Genomic DNA, 9,513 nt, shown 5'->3' on the forward strand with positions numbered 1-9,513 from the left:
AAGCTTTTGGGTGAGCTCGCCTCGAACTCACCCAAAAAATTACCTTTATACAGGCAGTGAAAGTCATCATTATGTTTAACAGGCAAACGTCAGGTTAGCGTTAGGGTCGGGTTCAGCTTTGGTATCTTCTTCACTGGTATGGGTTAGACTATATTATAGTATTTTATATTTGTGACATTTAAATAGTAACAAAAACAAGAGGAGTAGTCAACAAGCACCGGTGGTACAATGGTAGAGCGTGGGTACTCCAAACCTGGATGTGTCGGTTTGAGCCTCGGTCAGATCACTTTTTTTTTCTTCTTTGTTTCTTATACCTTTTTTTGTCACGATTTTTTCTAAGTTTGTTTTGTTTTAATAGCAATGACCGGCTAAATATCAACGGCCTAATATACCAACCTGTCATCTTACAGGCCTTTGGGCTTGTATAAACCTACTAGTATGCATGTTGCTATATGCATCTGAGCCACTGAGCAAAAGTCATTTGTTTGCATAATGCATATTGCGTTTTTGAGATAAATGCCATTGAAATACATTGGGTAAAAATGTGTTGTACATTATATCAAGGTTTTAGTTGTTTCAGTAACGTGACAGTGAAGGACGACTCAAATTGAAATATCTATACCCATGGATTTGTCTCTCCATATGAATATTTGTCACCATGAAGCATTACATGTGCTTGTTTACATTGCGGTAAAATGCAGCTTTATCATCACCAGTTCTAACTTGAACAAACTTCTTGCTTAATAGTATGGGTGTATTTAGGCCAAAAACTATATCTTGATGAACGACCCAGTTCATGGTGAATAGAATGGCACAAGTCCTGTAGCCCACTGCAACTGCAGACTTATGATCAACTATACAAGTGCCTGTAATTTTTCTCCCATATAGACATTGTACAAATCAATTGTTTTGCTCTTGTTGTCTATCATGCGCTATGACAAATAAACTCCAAAAGTACTGCCAGATAAGGGTGAAACTTTAACAGCCCTTTGGTTTTTCCCTCTAGACAACAAAAAGTCAAATAAAGTTGAGGAAAATGCAAAAAATTCTCAGTGCATGGGTCACATATACAATGTGGCATGTGTTGTAAGGGGTCATACATGCATGATCCTTATAGCTAGGAATTTTTAAACTAAACATACAATGAACTAGGTATAGGATTTCGTGATGCAGTATAGGGATGACCTGGATCACTTTGCTGACCCAGTTGACACACTGATGTAGGAAGTACTGTATGCGCTTATCAGCCGGTGTAAGGTCTTTCTTTTATTGCACATCAACTTTTATTATTTTATACTGTAGCTAATGAAATTTCAGGTAATATATCTCATCTTATTGTATCAGAGCTGACCTATGAATTTTTAGGTTATGCAATGCCATGTATCAAGAGTGGCATGATGTATGTAGTAGCAAGCTATTCTACAAATGTTCTTTTGAAATCCTTGTGAGATGCTTACTGATAGATGTAAATGCTACCTCAACTCTGATAAATGTAGAAGTGAAATGGTAGACTGAAAGGCTACACATCTAATTAGATTGGTCAGTGAGTTAATGAAATATACTTTCATCTATCCCTGTAAAGTATATTCATATACATTCCTATCAACTTCTGAGTCAGCATCATTAGATCCTTTTTCACAATATTTGTTTCTTTTCTGTATGAATGAAACACAATAAATAATATAAATGATTTTTAAACAGTTGACTGCATGTAAACTTGTGAACAGTATTATTATAAAATATTGTGTGTGTGGGATCTTACCTGCTAATCTTATGCTGTAAAGTTGTGTGTACATGTACAAGTATTTAGATACATTTTAAAAAGTATAGTATATTTAATTCTGATTGACTAGCATTCAAAAAAACTTAGCTGCTTATAGTGGAATATTTGATTGACATAAAGCGTAGATGTACATTTTTAACAGCTATTGACTGAAACTGCTGTGTATGTCTTCCAAAACATATGCACATCCTATGATGTTACTGTGCTTTTTAGGCTAACGTACTTTGAGGACTGGATTCATGGACTGGACTCACAGACTGAGCTAAAAACAGCTTTTAAATATTAATCCAAGCATTATATATCTTGTGTAATGCTGGGCACACCATTATCAAGCTACTGCTGTCACTGCTCTTATAAACGTGTGTGCACTAATTTATAGAATATTTATGGAACACATGTACTTGTGTGTACTAGTAGTAATAGAGGCTATTGTTGTAGCGTATACTTATTTCTTGTTGCTTGAGTAGTACTAGTGTTTAAGCTTCAGTAATGAACCAGTAAGTATTCTTAGTGTCATAGCCTAATAGTCCCACACTGCCCACCTACTCAATATCAGATCAGTATACCAATCTGCAGTTAAGCATTCACAGCAAGTTATGGCTATGCCACTCTACAAAGCTATGGTTTGACTACTGTCATGCTTTTTCGTAAATGTTGTAATAATGTAGGGCATGCACGACCTTTGTGATGTAAGAGGAAGAGCAGTACTAGCAGATAATGTGTCCAGCATTACAATCTGAGATAAATATATCTGGATTATTGTTAAGACGACGTTTCCAGCTCAGTGTGTGAGCCCTCAAAATACATTAGGTGGTGCTTTTTGCACCAAGCACATTATAATTATTATTGACGTTTCAGTTATGCTTTGTCTCCCACCATACCTAAAGAATGTAGTGAATGACAGTGACAATATTGATCAAGAGTACCATGCTGTGGTATAAGCTGTTTACTATAGGTATGTAGTATATAGATAGAGCTAGCAATCAGTACCTATTGCTATTGAAAATTTAAAGCTATATACCATGCTTCCGTGCACATCAGCAATGCAGCATAACTGAAATACACACAGATATACTATCCATTAGAGTCATTTCTGTCATGTATACTACATTATCCTACTAGCCTAATGGCATCACAAAGACTGACAACTGTTATAACACCAATGAAATCAAATGACTTTCACGTCAACCAGAAGCTCCTCTATCTCAACTAGAATCTCAGGCTAGAGCACATCACCTCTAAAAGCATGAACAAAGTGTTTTGGTGGATACCCTTAAATGAATTCATAGAGTTGGTCACTTCAAATTAACTTAGTTGTAAACTTTCTGGACAGGAAATAGGTGCACTTATTTCAGGTTCAGAAGACTTCACCATGTAGTGCAGTAATGGTTTAAGTATTACATAGTGGCACTGACACTTAATGACCAAAAATCAATGTTTGTAATTCCACTGCAATAATCAGGCTTAAATTGTTCGCTAGACTGTCTGTCAATTATAAGTCCAGCAAATCTGTGGTTTTACTTTAATTGTTTAGGCTTTTTAATGCAGCATTAACGGTCTGTGGTTAAATTCAATGGCCACTTGATATTGACACCTTCAACTTTGTTGCATTGATGGTCATAAACATGACCAATAATTAGATAGCTGTACAAACTGTCCATCACTCACATTATACACTGTAGCTTGTTTTCCTTGGTCATTCTCCTCGCTCTTCTGTCCTGCTACTAAGTGAATTCTGGATCCGACAGATCACAAATTGTGTGATAACTCAGCATTAATCGCTACAAATTGATCTTCAACTAATTATGGGTAGGCACTAGTTTTCTCACTGCAATTGTAGTGTTCCAAGTCATGATAAACCGTTACTTTCTTCTTGATTTCAACTCCAGATTCATGCATTAAACTAGTTAAACGCACTGTGTATGCTTGTGCACTACAGAAAGCCAAATATATCATTCGGCTTTGACAGTATAATTCGTTCACTGTCATGATGTGTGAAAACATCACAAATTTTTTGGCAGTTAAAACCTGCTAACATTACTACTTGTAGTGGTCACATGTTTACAATAGTTTTGTGAATAGAAACCTAAATCATTTATAAACTGGTCTTTAATAAGTTAGACAGACCACCTGTACACAAATCATTGTAGATTATGGGTACAGTCAAGTTTCACTGTACTGTGCATATGTCAACATAACATGTGTACCATAGCCTTTTCTACTCAGCATAAATAATTATGCATAGATGATTGCAGTTGTCGATAGGGGGAAGTTTTGTTGGATCTTAAGTGTGTGCAGTTCTAGACAATAACAAATTCCAATTTATGGCTAAGCAAATGATGTGGGGCTTTAAATAATATTTATAGTAGTGTCTGGTTGAGTGTATTTTATCATCCATCAGGGGGTGAAAGACTTCCTATATTGAAGTATCCTCCAGATAGGTGATATGGTACACACATCAGTAACTATACAGATTTCCATTGGTCAAAATGACAGTGAGCATGCAAAGATAGAGATGGACGTATGTCAGCCATAGAATGTGTTTGTATCACATGTACAAGGGTGTATAGTGTGTAATATAGTACAATTCCTATAGAATTCAGATTCTTGCCATTATTAGCTAGGATTGCAGCATTAGTGAAAGGGACAGCACCAGTTAGGTTTAAAATGGATGGTACAAGGACAAAAGCCATCAGAAAAGCCCATGGTGTGAAATCTCACAAACGAACACTGCATGCTCCATATTTAGTACACCTCTGAGCAATAGATATACAAAACTGTATGAGACCGACTGCCAAAAGTTTACTCAAAGCTATGTTGACTGTTTGTTAGTCTGATAGTGCAAACACTTTGTGCTAGTATTATGTCAATATTTGGTTTTGTGGCCATATAGTTAATTTACAAATTCACAAGTACTGTATGTGATTATTTGAACAATAATAGCTGTATGGTTGCAAATAGCCACCCATGAAACTAATAAAACTTATAAATCTACAATTAAATAATATTTTGTATATATACAGCACAGCATGCTTATAATATGAAAGCTATCATATATCCAAACATCTATATTTAACTTTTATGTAATTCATTGTACAGTAGCACTACTTTCATCATCATTAAAATCAGAAAGCAGCTGACTTCATACTTCCCCATTTGTATTCATATGCTACTGCTGTTTCTGGAACTCCAACCGTGCAATTGAAGGTAAAAATGACTGTTCAATTAGGATATTTTGTTGCTTGCGTGTGTTCTATTAGAGTAATTAATGCAAAACTAATGGGTGAGTGAATATTTTGTGCATTAGGTGGTGGTGGGCAGTAATTTGATTATATCACAACATTATGATTAAGTTTGTGTTTTCTGTGAAACCATAATATTATTAGCTATAATATATAATAATTATGAGAATGAACACTGTGACACTCTAATAAAGCAGTCTTAACACTCTAATAATTATACTATGTTATTGTAATACGATTATTTAAAAACGATTGGTATTAGCATTATTACAGCCATTTCTTGGCTGAAACATTTGGATTCACATACATGAGTGTATGTACTTACTCAGTTATCATGAATGAACCTTGCCAATGTTAAATCTGTGGGGCAATTTATAGAGCATGTGGGCACATAAATTTGCTGAATTTGTCAATTTTTACCACTCTTAAAGAACTATTATTTTTAATAAAATTGATTACACTATTTTCAGTACTAGCTACCCATTTGTAATACAAGTTACAGAATGCAGATGCTTAGCATAACACAAAACTATGAACTGTTGTGTGATGGGGTTTAGTTTGTGCTTTTCTGTATATAGAACAGCTTTGCATGCCAAGTACAGCTTATATAGTAACAGCTATAATACCAGACTTACCATCACCATACAACTTGCCAGCACAGTGCAACCTTACAACCTTTAGGATCACAACCTTCATGCAAGGTTAGTGACAGGCTTTTGCAGCCTTGCACCCTTCACACAGGGTAATAACAACTGCTGCAATCCTAGGACAACCTAGAAACTAGCTTGTTGCAACCGCACACGGTTGTGGCAACCCTGAAATTTCTGTATGGGTACTGTATATTTTCTTAGTCATTGTCTTTGATATCAGAGAATCCTATTTTGCCACCTCTGTATAACAATCACTGCATCAGTATTAACTTACAGATCACATGATCCATTGATATCCTATGGTGTTGTCATTGTACAGGAGTATATACACAGAGGGACGTACTGATAGAGCTGGAGGGAGGGGGAATGCCTTGCTACTGCTTATGCCAGAATAACTGATATTCTTAAAGTGTTTGAAACAAGTGAAGGTGATGTAGATTTGTAATTTGTATAGGTGGTAATTTGTTTGATGTCCCAAGATCCACACACACACACATAATCCACACATGCACGTTCATGCACACACACAAAGCAAAGCAAAACCTCTGCAGCTATATAAAGCACAGCTATTGCCATCCAGCAAACCAGCACTGGGAAGCCTACTGTATGTGCCACTCAAGCACTTGAGTCTTGTACAGGCAAATTCTCTTGGGGGCCTGCAGGTGGACTGACCAGGTTTCATGGAGAGAGGTCGCATAACCTGGAGTTCCACAACGAAGCCAACATTGCTAAGCAATACAAGGACAGTTGGGCATTTGCTTCCACAGTAAACACCGGGTGCCCATTAATGTTACAGCAGGGTGGGCTGCTTTCCAGTTGACACATGTACACAACATGGATGCACACGCACACACCTCCTCTGTACCACTACCATAAAATTGTCAGATGGCCATTAAGCTTGGGAACAAATATGAAAAGGTTACAAATCAATTTGTTGGGCAAGGTCTACACTTGTGTACTGAGTAACAATCTTCCTCTGTCATAGATAAGCAATTATTAGTGAAAATTGGTTTCTTGTGACAACCAAAGCACACAAACACGTGCATACACACGTACTATGTGCATCAACACACCACTGAACACAATACAATATTTTCTATAATGCACGCACACACACACACGCACGCACACACACACACACGCACGCACACACACACATTAAAATCCAACTGATTTGGCTTTATGTATTTAAAAGAGTTGATAAATATATGGATTTGTAATTATCACACCAATGTGATCTCTCCATGTACGATCAGGCTAATATGTTGTGATAAATACTAATCTACTAATCTTAGTGTTAAAATGCACAAAAGCTACCTGCTTAATAAGAAAGACCAGTGAACTATATTGGAGTCACTTTAACTACACTACATACAACCAAATACAAACAACACTTTCATCCAGTCAGTTATGAGTCACCTGTTAATATTATAGACTAGTTGTCTGGTCACAGTTACATGTAATGGTGGTCATGAGGGTTTTGCCTAGTATGTACAGTATGCCTGACTGCCTGAGGGCATGCACGTACATATCAGGCAAAATCCCCAATGCCTCATGTACAGCTAATATGTAACACTTCCTGTCCGCATTAGGCTGATAGCCTGCACAGGGCAATCGGTCACCCAAGCCAATACAAGTCCAACCACTGGACATATATATGCATGTCTAAAATTTTCAATTATGGTAGTATGTTCTGGCTACATTCGGTTGCAATGAATGGACAAATCCTAGAGATGTCACAGAGAATTTCGATTATGTGAGTTAAATGTTTTAATCAGTGCTATTGAATCGCTAATTACTGAGTTTACTAAAGGCCTAGATAGGTAAACTTGCTTGTAGAGTGGTTACTTCGTGATGGGGGTGTGGTCTGTATTTGGAAACTGGAAATGATTGCTGAATAAACTATAGTACTAGTTCTCATTTTAGCCCAATGTTTTTCAACTCATAGGATAGCAATGGTAACAAAATACCGTACGCAAGGAAATTTTAACGTCAAAAAAATTTTTACGAATCGGTTTAATTAGTCAAATTTAAATTCGTCAAATGTTTATAAGTGCCCTTAAAAGTACAGGTTTTGCCTACAATTTCTTCATTTTCGTCAACATTTTATTCGTCAAATCTGCTGAAGTCTGAATTCGTCAAATTTTTTTGATGTCAAAATTTCCTTGCATACGGTACTGTCTGTCTGAGTGGTTTTCATTAAGTCATGCATACTAATAACGTGACTATTAATTGATCCCCACAATCAATTTCGGCCTTAACGTCTATATAATTACTGCCCAGGTGTAGCCTGGACTACATACAAAATGTAGGCCGGGCAGCTCCTTTGATCTGAAGTGTGAAAGTGTTACATACTAACATGTGTTTACACTACATTGTTTATTGTACACAGGTTCCTCTCTATGAATATGACTTCTTCTTTAAAAAATTGTACAACATTCAGTCACAAGTGAGTTACTGTGTCTAAATAATGTTTTACTAATATCTCATTATATTCTGCTGTTTAGTACCATGACTGAAATACAGATTAAATGTCCACTAGTATATCTGTAGGTGTAGGTGACCTCCCTTGTTTCACTACTTTTTCGATGATCCCTACTCAAAGTTAAAATAATTCCCTAATTTTTCCTTGTGCTTGTTTGTTTACTGTTTTTATAACATTTTTCTCTGACTGGTGAACACACACATACCACATCAAAAGAAATAATGACACCAGACTTACTGGACGTACAGAAAAGTGCAAAGTTGCTATTACAAATTTAGAACACTATGAGAAATGCCTCTCCAATCAATCCAGCAATACAAAAGATATGAACAATTCCCTTTACAAATGTAAGAAAGTCATCGTACACTGTGTCAATTGACACCTTGAGCTGTCAGCAAATAGAAATGGGACACAAAGGGGTAAATCCATGATCTGTGCATTGTACGTATTGTGGTATGCCAAAAGACACCTCTGTTGGCATTAAACAGCCAAGGTATGTGCCATGAAGGTATTGTGAGTCTGGTTTCTGACCAATATTATTTAGTGAGCTAATCCAAATCTCCATGATCCCTAATATACAGTTACTACCATACTGTATGATACTCCTGATAAAATTGTATGTAAATATTTTCCCTCCAGCCACTTAAAATGTTTTCTTCACTAGTTGTCCACCATTGTACAGGGCCGTAGCCAGACTTTTATCTGGGTAGGTTCTTTTAGAAGAAAAGTGGACCTTTTTATGACATGATTCAGATAATATTATGGTGTACGTACCCAGCATGCAAAGCATGCTGAAACTAGGGGGATCTGGGGGAATGCCTCCCCCCCTGGAAATTTTTTGAAAATAAATGCTAAAAGGTTGAATTTAGTGGCATTTCAGTCAATAAAAATAACAAATTTTTAGGTTTGCTGAAGACCAGCTGTACGGATGATATCTGGAAAAATATCTCTACTGCTACTGTAATTATACCATCGCACATGCATGTGTCTAAATATAATATATTGGAATGTCACAGTGAATAAGAATGGGAAAGATTGAACACTCTGCCATGATCAACAGGGGCAGTGGAGCAGAACAAAGGGTGTCTTAAACAATGAAATTTACACATTACATGGAGTTGAAGCATGGATGCTATTCGTGGGCTCTGCATGTATCGAGGAGCTTGTCCACCATAATCTTATATTTTAATAAAAGCTTGGTTTAGACAATCTACATGTAAATTAAGTAGCTTTTAAAAGAAAATGTAGTTGTGACTGCTCTATTAGAGTGATTGTTCTATTAGAGTGGTTGTTCTATTAGAGTATCTCGATCTTGCATTGCATTTAATAAAAAGCACTGAATTAGTTACTCGG

The sequence above is a fragment of the Dysidea avara genome, chromosome 6, assembly GCF_963678975.1.
Source record: "Dysidea avara chromosome 6, odDysAvar1.4, whole genome shotgun sequence".
Classification (NCBI taxonomy): domain Eukaryota; kingdom Metazoa; phylum Porifera; class Demospongiae; order Dictyoceratida; family Dysideidae; genus Dysidea; species Dysidea avara.